The sequence below is a fragment of the Leopardus geoffroyi genome, chromosome B1 (assembly GCF_018350155.1).
Source record: "Leopardus geoffroyi isolate Oge1 chromosome B1, O.geoffroyi_Oge1_pat1.0, whole genome shotgun sequence".
Classification (NCBI taxonomy): Eukaryota; Metazoa; Chordata; class Mammalia; order Carnivora; family Felidae; genus Leopardus; species Leopardus geoffroyi.
The window spans coordinates 59,258,363-59,275,060 of record NC_059327.1 but is presented as its reverse complement, the minus strand read 5'-3'; the positions used below and the strand labels follow the sequence as shown (position 1 = coordinate 59,275,060).

At 36.9% G+C, this 16,698-nt stretch overlaps 1 pseudogene; it reads left to right on the top strand.

Moving 5' to 3' along the window:
- The first annotated feature begins 13,145 nt into the window (after window positions 1-13,145).
- Window positions 13,146-14,571, top strand: LOC123596364 (annotated as a pseudogene).
- Window positions 14,572-16,698: the final 2,127 nt, after the last annotated feature.

Sequence of the window (16,698 nt, the reverse complement as noted above, 5' to 3'; positions counted from 1 at the left end):
TCCCCTCCCTTGCTCATGCTCTGCCTCTCTCTGTCTCTCAAAATAAATAAATATTAAAAAAAAAGACCTTCCATTATAACAATTTTAATTCTATTTCACTTTCTTTATTTCATTTTATTTTATTTTATTCTATAACTTTTTGTTTTTAAATTTTTCTTACCTTTTTTCTTTTATTTTCTTCCCCTTTTTTCCCTCTTCTATTCAGCTTCTATCAACAAACAGACCAAAGCACACCTATGATCTATCTTACTTTATTTGATTTTTTGTTTCATCTTTAATTTTTTAATTTTAATTTTTTATTTTATTGATTTATTTCTTCGTCCAAAATGACAAATGAAGGAATTCACCCCAAAAGAAAGAATGGGAAGAAATGACAGCCAGGGGCTTAATGAACACAGAAATAAGCAAGATGTATGAATTAGAAATTAGAACCACAATAATAAGAATACTAGCTGGGGTTGAAAAAAGCATAGACTCTGCAGAGATACAAGAAATAAAATCTAGTCAGGACAAATTTAAAAATGCTATAACTGAGATACAATCTTGAATGGATGCCACGGTGGCAAGGATGAACAGAGCAGAGCAGCGAATCAGTGATTTAGAAGACAAAATTATGGAGAATAATGAAGCAGACAAAAAGAGGGAAACAAAGGCAAAAGACCATGATACAAGACTTAGAGAACTCAGTAACTTATTAAAAAGGAACAACATCTGAATCATTGGAGTTCCCGAAGATGAAGGGAGATAAAAAGGGGCAGAAGGTTTATGTGAGCAAATTATAGTGGAAAACTTTCCTAATCTGAAGAAGAACACAAACATCAAAATCCAAGAAGCACAGAGAACTCCCATTAGATTCAACAAAAACCGACCATCAACAAGGCATATCATAGTCAAATTCACAAAATACACAGACAAGGAAAGAATTATGAAAGCAGCAAGGGAAAAAAGTCCTTAACCTATGAGAAGACACTTCAGGTATGTAGCAGATCTTTCCACAGAAACTTAGCAGACCAGAAAAGAGTAGTAGGATATATTCAATGTGCTGAATCAGAAAAATATGAAGGCAAGAATTCTTTTTTTATCCAGCAAGACTGCCATTCAAAATAGAAGGAGAGATAAAGAGTTTCCCAGACAAACAAAAACTAAAGAAGTTCGTGTCCACTAAACCAGCCCTGCAAGAAATGTTAAGTGGGACTCTTTGAGTGGGGAAAAGACAAAACAAACAAACAAAAAGACCAAAAGCAACAAAGACTAGAAAGGACCAGAAAACATCACCAGAAACAACAACTCTACAGACAACACACTGGTCCTAAATTCATATTTTTCAGTACTCACTTAAAAAGTCAATGGACTAAACACTCCAATCAAAAGACATAGGGTATGAGAATAGAAAAGAAAACAAGACCCATCTATATGCTGCTTACAAGAGGCCCATTTTATACCTAAAGACACCTGCAGATTGAAAGTAAGGTGATGGAGAACCATCTATCATGCTGATGGTCATCAAAAGAAAGCTAGAGTAGCCATACTTATATCAGAAAAACTAGATTTTAAAATGAAGGGAAATGAAGAAAGGAATTATACCATAATTAAGGGGTCTATCCACCAAGAAGACCTAACAACTGCAAATATTTATGCCTCCAATGTGAAATGCCCAAATATATAAATCAATTAATCACAAACATAAAGAAATTCATTGATAATAATGCGATAATAGTAGGGGACTTCAACACCTCACTTACAGCAATAGACAGATTATCTAAACACAAAATCAACAAGGAAACAATGGCTTTGAATCACATACTGGACCAGATAGACTTATCAGAACATTTCATCCTAAAACAGCAGAATACACATTTTCTCAAGTGCACATGGAACATTCTCCAGAATAGACCCATAATGGGATACAAATCAGCCCTCAACAAGTACAAAAAGATCAAGATCGTACCTTGCATATTTTCAAACAACAATGCTATGAAACTCGAAATCAACCACAAGAAAATATTTGCAAAAGCCATGAATATTTGGAGATTAAAGAACATCCTACTAAAGAATAAATGGTTTAACCAAGAAATTAAGGAGGACATTAAAAAGTACATGGAAGCCAATGAAAATGATAACAGCCCAGAATCTCTGGGATGCAGCAAAGGCGGTCATAAGAGGGAAGTATATAGCAATCTAGGCCTTCCTAAAGGAAGGAATAAGGTCTTGAATATACAACCTACACCTTACACCTAAAAGAGCTGGAAAAAAACAGCAAATAAAACCCCAAAACAGCAGAAGGAGGAAAATAATAAAGATTAGAGCAGAAATCAATGCTATGAAAATAAAATTAAAAAAAAAAACAGTAGAACAGATCAATGAAACCAGGAGCTAGTTCTTTGAAAAAATTAACAAAATTGATAACCCTCTGGCCAGACTGATCAGAAAGAAAAGGGAAAGGATTCAAATAAATAAAATCACAAATGAGAGAGGAGAGATCACAACCAACACCACAGAAATACAAACAATAATAAGAGAATATTATTATAAATTATACACCAGCAAATTGGGCAATCTTGAAGAAATGGAGAAATTCCTAGATACATATAAATTACCAAAACACAAAGAGGAAGAAATAGAAAATCTGAACAGACCCATAACCAGTAAAGAAGTTGAATTAGTAATCAAAAATCTCCCAATAAACAAGAGGGAAGGGCCAGATGGCTTTCCAGGGAAATTCTATCAAACATTTAAAGAAGAGTTAACACCTATTCTTTTGAATTTGCTCCACAAAAAAGAAATGGAAGGAAAACTTCCAAACTCATTCTATGAAGCCAGCATTACCTTGATTCCTAAACTAACAAAGACCTCACTAAAGAAGAGAACTACAGGCCAATTTCCCTGATGAACATGAATGCAAAAATTCTCAACAAGATACTAGCAAACCAGATCCAAAGTGCATTAAAAGAATTACTCACCACAATCAAGTGGGATTTATTCCTGGGATGCAGGGCTGGTTCAACATCTGCAAATCAATCAATGTGATATCTCATATTAAGAAAAGAAAGGATAAGAACCATATGATCCTCTCAATAGATACAGAGTAAGCATTTGATAATATACAGCATCCTTTCTTGATAAAAACCCCCAAGAAAGTAGGGATAGAAGGATCATACCTCAATATCATAAAAGCCATATACTAAAGACCCACAGCTAATGTCACCTTCAATGGGGAAAAACTGAGAGCTTTCCCCTTAAGGTCAGGAACATGACAGGGATATCCACTGTCACCACTGTCATTCAACATAGTGTTGGAAGTCCTAGCATCAACAACCAGACAAGACAAAGAAATAAAAACCATCCAAATCAGCCAGGAGAAAGTCAAACTTCCATTTTTCACAGATGACATGATACTCTACATGGAAAACCCAAAAGATTCCACCAAAAAAACAGAACTGATCCATGAATTCAGCAAAGTCAAAGGATATAAAATCAATGCACAAAAATCAGTTGCATTCCTATACACCAATAATGAAGGAACAGAAAGAGAAATCAAGGAATCAATCCGATAGGCAATTGCATCAAACACCATAAAACACCTAGGAATAAACCTAACCAAAGAGGTGAAAAATCTATACACTGAATACTATAGAAATGTTATGAAAGAAATTGAACAAGACACAAATAAATGGGAAAATATTCCATACTCATGGATTGGAAGAAAAAATACTGTTAAAAAGTTGATACTACCCAAAGCAATCTACATATTCAATACAATCCCTATCAAAAATATCAGCATTCTTCACAGAGCTAGAACAAACAATCCTAAAATTTGTATGGAACCAAAAAAGACCCCAAATAGCCAAAGCAATCCTGAAAAAGAAAATCAAAGCTGGAGGAGTCACAATCCTGGACTTCAAGATATATTACAAAGCTATAATCATCAAGACAGTATGGTACTGGCACAAAAACAGACACTCGGATCAATGGAACAGAATAGAGAACCCAGAAATGGACCCACAAACATATAGCCAACTAATCTTTGGCAAAGCAGGGAATAATATTCAATGAAAAAAGACAGTGTCTTCAGCAATATTGTTGGGAGAACTGGACAGTGACATGCAGAAGAATGAACCTGGACCACTATCTTACACCATACACAAAAATAAACTCAAAATGGATGAAAGACCTAAATGTAAGACAGGAAGCCATCAAAATCCTTGAGGAGAAAGTAGGCAAAAAACCTCTCTGACCCTGGTTGCAGCAACTTCTTACTTGACATTTCTCAGGAGGCAAGAGAAACAGAAGCAAAAATGAACTATTGAGACCTCATCAAGATAAAAAGCCTCTGCACAGCAAAGGAAACAATCAGCAAAATGAAAAGACAACTGACGGAATAGGAGAAGATATTTGCAAACAACATATCAGATAAAGGGTTAGTATCCAAAATCTATAAACAACTTCTCAGACTCAACAGCCAAAAAACAAATAATCCAATGAAGAAATGGGCAAAAGACATGAATGGACACTTCTCCAAAGAAGACATCAAGATGGCCAACCAACACATGAAAAAATGCTCAACATCACTCATCATCAGGGAAATACAAATCAAAACCACAATGAGATACTACCTCACACCTGTCAGAATGGCTTAACATTAACAACTCAGGCAACAACAGATGTTGGCAAGGATGCGGAGAAAGAGGCTCTCTTTTGCACTGCTGGTGGAAATGCAGGGGCGCCTGGGTGGCGCAGTTGGTTAAGCATCCGACTTCAGCCAGGTCACGATCTCGCAGTCCGTGAGTTCGAGCCCCGCGTCAGGCTGTGGGCTGATGGCTCAGAGCCTGGAGCCTGTTTCCGATTCTGTGTCTCCCTCTCTCTCTGCCCCTCCCCCGTTCATGCTCTGTCTCTCTCTGTCCCAAAAAAAATAAATAAACGTTGGAAATGCAAACTGGTGCAGCCACTCTAGAAAATAGTATGGAATATCCTCAAAAAATTAAAAATAGAACTACCCTATGACCCAGCAATTGCACTACTAGGTATTTTTCCAAAACATACAGGAGTGCTGTTTTGAAGGGACACATGCACCCCAATGTTTATAGCAGCCTTATGAACAACAGCCAAAGTATGGAAAGAGCCCAAATGTCCACTGACTGATGAATGGATAAAGAAGGTGTAATATATATATATATACAATATAATATTACTCAGTGATCAAAAAGAATGATAACTTGCCATTTGCAACAACATGGATAGAACTAGAGTGTATTATGCTAAGTGAAATTAGTCAGTCAAAGAAAGACAAATATCACATGTTTTAGCCCATATGTGGAATTTAAGATACAAACGGATAAACATAAGGTAAGGGAAAGAAAATTAAGATAAAAACAGAGAGGGAGACAAATCATAAGAGACTCTTAAATACAGGGAACAAACTGAGGATTGCTGGAAGTGTGTTAGGTGGGGGGAGGGTCTAAATAGGCAGGAGGCATTAAGGAGGGCACTTGTTGGGATGAGCACTGGGTGTTATAAATAAGTGATGAATCACTGTATTCTATTCCTGAAATCTTATTATACTATATATTAACTAACTTGGATTTAAATTTTTAAAAATAAATAGAAAGAAAATTTTTAAAAAATAATAAAAAAGTAAACTTCCAAACAGTCAAAAAAAAGGCAAGATTTCATCTTCTTAGAGCTGAATATTATTCCATTGTGTATGTGTATATATACCACAATTTCCTTATCCACTCATCCATTCATGGACACCTAGGCTGCTTCCATGTCTTCACTATTGTAAATAATGCTGCTGTGAACATGTGGGTGCGTATCTTTTTAAGTTCATGTTTTTGCTTCCTTCAGATAAATATACAGAAGTAGAATTACTGGATCATATGGTAGTTCTATTTTTTATTTTTTAATACTTCTTTCCATAGTGGCTACACCAAATTACATTCCTGCCAACAGTGTGCAAGGGTTCCCTTTTCTCCACATCCTCACCAACACTTGTTATTTGAAGTCTTTTTGATAATAGACATAGATAATAGATAATATACAGGTGTAAGGTGATATCTCATTGTGGTTTTGGTTTACATTCCCCTGATGATTATTAATGTGGAACATATTTTTGTGTACCTCTTGGTCATCTGCATGTCTTCTTTGGCAAAATGTCTATTCAGATCATCTGCCCAGTTTTTATTCAGATTGTATGTGCTTTTTTTTTGTTGTTTGTTTTTACTATTGAATTGTATGAGTTCTTCATATACTTTGGATATTAGCCCCTTATCAAATACATGATTTATTTTTATTTTTTATTTTTAAATTTTTTTAACATTTATTTTTTAGAGACAGAGAGAGAAAGAGCATGAGCAGGGGAGGGGCAGAGAGAGAGGGAGACACATAATCCGAAGCAGGCTCCAGGCTCTGAGGCATCAGCACAGAGCCTGATGCAGGGCTCGAACTCACAAACTGCGAGATCATGACCTGAGCCAAAGTTGGACACTTAACCAACTGAGCTACCCAGGCGCCCCATCAAATACATGATTTGTAAATATTTTCTCTCACAGTAGACTCCCTTTTCATTTTGTTGGTGGTTCCCTTTGCTGTGCAAAAGCTTTTTAGTTTGATGTGGTACCATTCATATATTTTTGCTTTTGTTGCCTTTGCTTTCAGTGTCAAATTCGGAATATCATCGCCAAGACAAATGTCAAGGAGCTTACCACCTACGTTTTCTTCTAAGAGTTTTATGGTTTCATCAGGTCTTATATTCAAGTCTTTAAACCATTTTGAGCTAGTTTTTCTGTATGGTTTAAGCTAGTGGTCCAAGTTTCACTCATTTGTGTGTGGCTGTCCAGTTTTCCCAGCATCATTTATTAAATAGACTGTCCTTTTCCCATTATATATTTCTGGCTCCTTCATCATAAATTAATCATATATGCATGGGCTTATTTCTAGGGTTTCTATTCTGTTCCATTGACCTATGTCTCTGTTTTTATGCTGATACCATACTGTATTGATTACTATAGCTCTGTAATATACTTTGAAGTCAGGAAGCATGATGCTTCCAAATTTGTTCCTTTGCTTCAAGATTACTTCCACTGTTCAACTCTTTTGTGGTTCCATACAAATTTTAGAACTATTTGTTCTATTTCTGTGAAAAATGCCATTGCAATTTTAATACAGATTGCATTGAATTTGTAGATTGCTTTGGGTAGTGTGGACATTTTAACAGAATTAATTCCTGCAATCTGTGAGCATGGAGTAGCTATCCAATTATTTATTTCTTCCTCAATTTCTTTCATCAATATCATAGTTTTCAGTATACAGGTCTTGGTTCAATTTACACTTAGGCATTTTATTCTTTCTAATGCTATTGTAAATGGGACTCTTATTAATCTCTCTTTCTGATAGTTTGTCCTTAGTGTTTAGAAATGCAAGATTTTTATATATTGGTTTTGTATCATACAATTTTACTGAATTCATTGATTAGTTCTAACAGGGTTTTGTGTGTGTGTGTGTGTGTGTGTGTGTGTGTGTGGCATCTTTAGGGATATATAGATACATATATATCATGTCATCTGCAAATAGTGACAGTTTTACTTCTTCCTTTCCAATCTAGATGACTTTTATTTATTTTTCTTCCCTAATTTCCCTGAGTAGGACTTTCAGTACTATGTTGATTGAAAGTAATCATCTTTATCTTGCTCCTGATCCTAGACAGGAAAAACAAATGATCACTTGTCTTAAATGTAAAATGTACATCATTTAGTCTCCTTAACAGACTACTGTGTTTTTCTCTGCTTTAAGTAACTAAAACCAATGCCCCATGAAATCTAGAAATGTTTTGTTCCAATTAAGTAGTAGTGGGTCTCAGAACAGCATGTAGCATATAATATGTGGAGAAATGGAAAAGGAAGTCATGATATCTGAGGTGAGATATATGAATTATTTTAAAAAGTGAAACAGGTACCAATACTATAAGGAGTAATAATCAGTCCCCTCTGGGAAGAAGTACTCATAATTTTTTTAAGTTAGGGCATTAAGGAGCAAATATTTACATGTTCCTCCATAACTTATGAATGGGGGAAAAATAGGCCAGAATTCATTTTCTTATTTTGAAAACTGACATATTAATTTATTCAGCTAATTTATTAAGCTAACTCCTAGACTATATTAATTTAAAATAAATGAGTATAACGTAGATGATTCTTAAAAAAATTTTTTTTTCAACGTTTATTTATTTTTGGGATAGAGAGAGACAGAGCATGAACGGGGGAGGGGCAGAGAGAGAGGGAGACACAGAATCGGAAACAGGCTCCAGGCTCTGAGCTGTCAACACAGAGCCCAACGCGGGGCTCGAACTCATGGACTGTGAGGTCATGACCTGAGCCGAAGTCAGATGCTCAACCGACTGAGCCACCCAAGTGCCCCTAATGTAGATGATTCTTAACCAGAACTATATAAAGTATCCTTCTTCCATTCTGCAAAACAGAGATCGAGTAAATCTGTTGAAAAGAATTTGCTTAGAATGTGACAAACTAAAACACGAATATTTTTCAGTCAAAGTGAAGTCTTAGTCTGCTATTTTAGGCAAGACTCTAAAAATAAATATGAGATTGGCAATATAACATCATGTTTAACTACAGTTAGACTATTCTGGCTGTACCAACAACTGAGTGATCTTGAGTAAGTTATTAAAGTCTCCAGGTTAAATTATATTTGAAAAATGGGAAAAATAACATACACATGAGGTCATTCACAAGCATGAGATGAGTCAATCCTAAATAAAGCATATAGAACAATGCTGTCACTTCAAAATTACTAATAATTACTAGTTCTTTCCGTCAGTGGGCTCTCTGGGCATATGCGTTGAGAGTCATGGCTTAGTCATCACCATTAAGAGTCTCGTGTTACATCATTCTTCTGGTTTCTAAGACTAAAAAGCATTCTTTTCTTCAGCTTGTGTTTTTCTTCTGATATCTAGTACTTCTTGTACCTTAGACAAAATACATCTATCACATTTCTGGTTTCTAACTTCCACCTCTTTCATTTCTTTCAAATCACTGGATAAAAAAATGTTTAAAAAATATTTGTTACCTGAGAGCTCAACTCATAAGTTTTTTTTACTTAAAAAGAATTATCCTCAAATATGTTTCTAATTCCAGTCCTCACAATGCTACTAAAATACATTATAAAATGTGTTTCCCTGTTAGTATCTATCACATCCTCCTTTTCCTTTGTGGCATAAGTTGCACTAATATACAACTTTGGGAGCTGTTGTGAAGCTATGATAACGTAGGGAATCAAACAAAAGTAGATAGGTGCTGGGGCACCTGGGTGGCTCAGCTGGTTAAGCATCCAACTATTGGTTTTGGCTCAGGTCATGATTTCACAGTTCATAAGATCAAGCCCTGCATCAGGCTCTGGACTGACAGCACAGAACCTGCTTGGGATTCTCTCTCCTCTCTCTTTGTCCCCACCCCTCACGTCTCTCTCAAAAATAAATAAATAATCTTTAAAAATATCCTCTCCTCAGGCATCCAAATCGGCCAGGAGAAGGACAAACTTTCACTCTTCGCAGATGACATGATCCTGTATATGGAAAGCCCAAAAGATTCTACCAAAAAACTGCTATAATTGATTCATGAATTCAGCAATGTTGCAGGATATAAAATCAATGCACAGAAATCGGTTGCATTCCTATCCACCAACAATAAAGCGACAGAAAGAGAAATCAAGGAATCGATCCCATTTACAGTAACACCAAAAGCCATAAAATACCTAGGAATAAATCTAACCAAAGAGGTGAAAAATCTATACACTGAAAACTATAGAAAGCTTATGAAAGAAATTGAAGAAGACACCAAAAAAATGGAAAAAGATTCCATGTTCCTGGATAGGAAGAACAAATATTGTTAAAATGTTGATACTAGCCAAAGCAATCTACATATTCAATGCAATCCCTATCAAAGTAACGCCAGTATTCTTCACAGAGCTAGAACAAATAATCCTAAAATTTGTATGGAACCAGAAAAGACCCCGAATAACCAAAGTAATCTTGAAAAAGAAAACCAAAGCAGGAGGCATCACAATCTCAGACTTCAAGCTATACTACAAAGCTGTAATCATCAAGACAGTATGGAACTGGCACAAGAGCATACACTTGGATCAGTGGAACAGAATAGAGAACCCAGAAATGGACCCACAAACATATGGCCAACTAATCTTTGACAAAGCAAGAAAGAATATCCAATGGTTAAAGACAGTCTCTTCAGCAAGTGGTGCTGGGAAAACTGGACAGCGACATGTAGAAAAATGAACTTGGACCACTTTCTTACACCATACACAAAAATAAACTCAAAATGAATGAAAGACCTCGATGTAAGACAGGAAGCCATCAAAATCCTCGAGGAGAAAGCAGGCAAAAACCTCTTTGATCTTGCTCGCAGCAACTTCTTATTCAAAACGACTCTGGAGGCAAGGGAAACAAAAGCAAAAATGAACTATCAGGACCTCATCAAAATAAAAAGCTTCTGCACAGCAAAGGAAACAATCAGCAAAATGAAAAGGTAACGAATACAATAGGAAAAGATATTTGCAAATGGTATATCAGATAAAAGGTTAGTATCCAAAATCTATAAAGAACTTATCAAACTCAATACCCAAAAAATAATAATCTAGTGAAGAAATGGGCAAAAGACATGAATAGACACTTTTCCAAAGAAGACATCCAGATGGCTAACAGACACATGAAAAGATGTTCAACATCACTCATCATCAGGGAAATACAAATCAAAACCACAATGAGAGATCACTTCACACCTGTCAGAATGGCTTACATTAACAACTCAGGCAACAACAGATGTTGGTGAGGATGTGGAGAAAGGGGAACACTTTTGCACTGCTGATGGGAATGCAAACTGGTGCAGCCACTCTGGAAAGCAGTATGGAGGTTCCTCAAAAAATTAAAGATAGAACTACCCTACGACTCAGCAATTGCACTACTAGATATTTATTCAAAGCATACAGGAGTGCTGTTTCAAAGGGACACATGCATCCCCACGTTTATGTCAGCATTATGTTCATCAACTGATGAATGGATAAAGAACGTGCGGTGGATATATATATATATATATATATATATATATATATATCCTAATATGCTAATCACACATAGCTTTAGAGTAAGCCTTCCCCTCATTTATGTGGGCCTCTGTTTATGGTATATTTTTAAAATATTAAATATGTATAATGTGTGAAACACATTTTCTACTACTAAGATATTCTTAGATTATGTAATGAATAACTTGGGAAACAAGAGATGCCACACACACACACACACACACACACACAATGGAATATTACTCACAATCAAAAAGAATGATAACTTGCCATTTGCAGGAACATGGATGGAACTAGAGTATACTATGCTGAGTGAAATGAGTCTGTCAGAGAAAGATAAATATCACATGATTTCACTCATATGTGGGATTTAAGATACAAAACAGATGAACATAAGGGAAGGGAAACAAAAATAATATAAAAACAGGGAGGGGAACAAAACAGAAGAGACTCATAAATATGGAGAACAAACTGAGAGTTGCTGGAAGGGTGTTGGGTGGGGGGATGGGCTAATTGGGCAAGGGGCATTAAGGAAGACACTTGCTGAGTAAGCACTGGGTGTTATATACAGGTGATGAATCATTGGATTCTACTGAAATCATGATTGCACTATATGCTAACTAACTTGGATATAAATTTTTAAAAATTAATAAATTAAAAAAAGAGTTTCTTATGGTTTGCTTCCTTCTCTGTTTTTATCTTCTTTTTCTTTCTCTTCCTCTATGTTCATCTGTTGTGTTCCTTAAATTCCACATATGAGTGAAATCATACATTTGTCTTTCTCTGACTCATTTCACTTAGCATAATACACTCTAGTCCTATCCACATTATTTCAAATGGTAAGATTTCATTCTTTTTGATCACAAAGTAATATTCCATTTTCTATATACACACCACACCTTCTTTATCCATTCATCAGTCAATGGACATTTGGGCTTTTTCCATAATTCGGCTCTTGTTGATAGTGCTGCTATAAACATTGGGGTCCATGTATCCCTTTGAATCATCATTTTTGTATCCTTTGGATAAATACCTAGTAGTGAAACTACTGGATTACAGGGTAGCTTATTTTTAATTTTTCGAGGAACCTCCATACTGTTTTCCAGAGCTGCACCAGTTTGCATTCCCACCAGCAGTGCAAAAGTGTTCCCCTTTCTCCACATCCTTGCCAACATCTGTTGTTTCCTGAGTATTACATAATCTAAGAATATTCTTAGTAGCAGAAAATGTATTTCACACATTATACATATTTAATATTTTAAAAATATAGCATAAACACAGGCCCACATAAATGAGGGGAAGGCTAACTCTAAAACTATGTGTGATTAACTATTTTCAAATTTTCTGTTAACATTTCATTAGTAGTTCTTTGTTAATTTGGGGGATTACACAGGTATTTCTGAGGATTCAAGCCAAAGTTTTAAAATAATAATCACAGAAAAAGTTAAGTTGAGAAAAATCTATTTATTTACACAATATTTTCCAAGCACTAGGGAAAGATCTGTTTCCCAGGGCAATGGAATACCTGATCATGGCCCACTAGAGACACATGCCCACCGATACACATTCAGAAGACATTCCATCACGGTGTTCCCTTCACTGTGTTAGGGCCTCAAGAAATAGTGGTGAACAAAAGTTATTCCTTTTATAAAACTTATAGTCCAGCGGGGAAGGTAGACGTTGAACAAGTATTTACGGTTGTGACAAACGTTATGAAAGAAAAGCGCAAGTGGGGCAGAGGGAAATAGAAATGTACAATGGGGGTAACGTAGCCTGGGGAAGCAAGAGAAATTTCCTAAAGAAGTAACATTTCAATTCGTCTTGGTAAGAAAGAGTGAGAAAGAGTTAATCGAGTAAAGAAGACAACAGGGCTGGGGTTAGTGTGGAGAAAAGAGGTATGGAACCTGACTATGCAATCATCTGAGATGGAAACTATTCTAGAAATTGAACATTGGGCCAGTGTGCCTGAAGCTTGAGAGAGGAGGGAAGAGTAAAATAAAATGGAAAAAAAAAAAAAAAAAAAAAAAAAGAACTGAAGAACTATGAGTTGCTGTGGGCCTAGTTACCATCACATGCTGGGAGGAACCTCAGCGGTCACAGCTGCCCCAGTCACCATCACTGCAACTGTGAGTGGTGAGGCTGCGACCCAGCAGCCACCTGCCCTCGGCACTGCTGACACCAAGCTGGGCTCCACTGGCAGCAGCCAGGGTGCAGGGAGTGGGCCCAGGTGACCTCACATGGGTGGTGCATGCCTGTGGGGGCAAGGTCATCGCAACAAAGGTCTGGGGAACAGTAAAATGGTTCAATGTAAGAAACAGATAAAGAAGATGTGATGCATTTATACAATGGAATACCATTTAGCTGTAAAAACAATGACATTTTGCCATTTGCAATGACATAGTTGGAGCTAGAGAGTATTATGCTAAGCAAAAAGTCAGAAAAAGATAAATACCATATGATTTCACTCATATGTGGAATTTAAGAAAAAAAACAAATGAGCAAAGAAGGGGGGGGAGTGAGAGAGGTAAACTAAGATATAGACTCTTAACTGTAGAGAACAAACTGATAGCTACCAGAGGGGAGGTGGGGGTGGGAGTGGGTGAAATAGGTGATGGGGATTAAGAAGTGTGCTTGTCATGATGAGCACTGGGTGATGTACAGAATTACTGAATCCACTAAATTCTACCCCTGAAACTAATATTGCACTGTATGTTAACTAACTGAAATTAAAAATAAAAACAAAAGAAAGAAAGAAAGAAAGAAACAAACAAACAAACAAACAAACAAAGAAACAAAGAAGTGGATATAGTTTCATCAAAAGGAATGACACCAAGGAAGATGTGTTTGTACACCAGACTGCTATGAACAAGAATAATGCCAGGAAGTACCTTCACACTATAGGAGATGGAGAGACTGTGGAATTTGACATTGTTGAAGGACAAGGAAAGGGTACAGAGGCAGCAAATGTCACAGGCCCTGGTAGAGCTCCAGTTCAAAGCTGAAAATATGCTTTGGTTGGTAACCACTATCGATGCTATCCATCCAGGGAGTCTTCCACAAAATTACCTGCAGAAGTCCCAGAATAACAAGAGTTGCGGGGGGAGGGGGGGGTGGGGAGAGGACCCTATGGGCATCAACCACTGTCTTCCAACCCTTCTGTGCAGGGAGAAGTGGTAGAGGGAGCTGACAAGCCAGGTTCAGGAAAGTAAGGTAGACCAGCAAGACAGAATATGTATCAGGGTTATATACCATGATTCCGCAGGAGTTATCTTCCCCAAAGATAGCCTAGAGAGCATGGCTTTGAAGAAGATAATGAAAATCAAGATAAGATCCTATGCCAGCAGCCACCTCAACATAGGCAGACACCCAGAAAACTCTAAACCACACCATGGCAAAGAGACAATAGCAGTCAATCCAGAAGCTGAGAATTCATCGACTCCCAAAGTTGAGCAGATCAGGGCTGAGTAAGTACCTGCTTATCATCTATACTATCATCTGGTTTACTCACCTAAAAAGAAGAAATGAATATGAAATTCCAGCAATAAGAAGTAAATGCAAGGTTGGAGCTGAAGATCTTAAGTGCTTGCTTTTTGCCCTTGACTACATAAATACAACTATCTGCATTATCTATGCAGCATGGGGGTTTTATTATTTTTACCCAAAGATGTCTCTTTTTGGTAATGACAAGTGTAGTTTAAAAAAAAAAACCTAGTTTTTCTCAATACACCTTTAAAGTTTTTTAAATTGTTCCATATCTGGTCACCTTAAGAAACTTAGGAACCTCATTTTTAATTTTTTTTTTCTTAACATTTAGTTTTGGGAGAGCGCAAGCAGGGGAGGGGCATAGAGAGGAGGACAGAGGATCTGAAACAGGCTCTGTGCTGACAGGCTGACAGCAGTGAGCCTGATGCGGGGTTCAAACTCATGAACCACGAGATTATGACCTGAGCCAAAGTCGGACGCCCAAACAACTGAGCCACCCACATTCCCCTAATTTTTTTTTTTTAATTTTAGATAGAGAGAACACAAGCAGGGGAGGGGGCAGAGGGAGAGAGAGAGAGAGAGAGAGAGAGAGAGAGAATCTTAAGCAGGATCCATGCTCAGCACAGAACCTGATGTGGGACTTGATCTCACAACCCTGGGATCATGACCTGAGCCGAAATCAAGACTTGGACACTCAACCAACTGAGCCACCCAGACACCCTTCATTTTTAATTTGTAATAAAAGTTTACAACTTGGGGGTTCCTGGCTGGCTCAGTTGGTAGAGCATGTGACTCTTGATCTCAGGCTTATGAGTTTGAACCTCACATTGGGCATAGAGATTACTTCAAAATAAGATCTTTAAAAAAAAAGTTTCCAACTTGATTTTTTTCAAGAGTCAACCAACAGCAAGCACCTATTAATAAAGTTCTTGAAAGACAGGAAGAAAGAAAGAAAGAAAGAAAGAAAGAAAGAAAGAAAGAAAGAAAGAAAGAAAGAAAGAAAGAAAGAAAAAGAAAAAAGAAAAAGAAAGGAAGAAAGAAAGAAAGAGTAAGTTATATTTTGCTAGGCCTCATAGGACACCTTGCAGATTTTGAAGTGTATGTTAAAGAAAAGAGAAAGCCATAGAAGAGCCTTAAAACATGACCATGGATACATTAGAGAAGAAGTATTTGGAGGGAATAAGAGATGATATTTGGGAACCACATAGGAGCTCACTATAGTAATCCAAGCATGAGATTATGGTGGATTATACCAGGGTGGCTATAGTGAGGATGGAGAAAAGTTTATGGGTTTAAGAGATGTTTTAGAACAAAATCAACAATCCATGACATGGATTATTAAAAAGTAGTCTAACAGAACAATTTAATATAGAGGGTGGAAATATAAACTGATCAGAGAGACTGGGATTACTGGACTATATTGAGGGTCCATTTCAACCTGATGACTGTCATTTTCCCGGGATGTACTCCGCAGCCAAGTGCTACTGAGCTTACCCAGAAATGCTGATTTTTCCAGGCCAAGTGTGAAACATAAACAACTCAGGAAATTCAGTGATGGCCAAGAGAGTGACTGGAATGCTGCACCATGGAATCCAGGCTGCATAAAGAAGATAATAAAGCAGGAACAGATAATATGAGGTAAAATGCATACTGAGAGTAGTTGAGAAAGCAAGTGCAAAGGCTAGGAGGTTGCTGGTGATCAGAAAAATGATGTATATATTGGCGATTTTCTAGACAATTTTGGGAATTGCTGAGATAGAAATGGAGGATAAGGTCACTGGCAATGAAGAGTTAGTAAAATGAGAAGCTAGTATCGGAGCAGTGTGACCATATGGATGTGGAAGTCAACCAAGCTGATGACAGGGTTCCGAATGGAAAGAGAGACTATAAGCCAGATACCAAAGTCTCCACTGAATAATGGAAAGTGTCAAGGATGAGACAGAAGACAATCATGGGATGGGGGAAAATGACTGTAGGAGTCTTAGCTTACCAACTGTTAAAAATACCAACTGTTAGAAACCATAATGTTAAGGGGTACCTGTGTGGCTCAGTCGATTAAGCGTCCAACTTCAGCTCAGGTCATGATCTTGAGGTTCATGAGTTTGAGCCCCA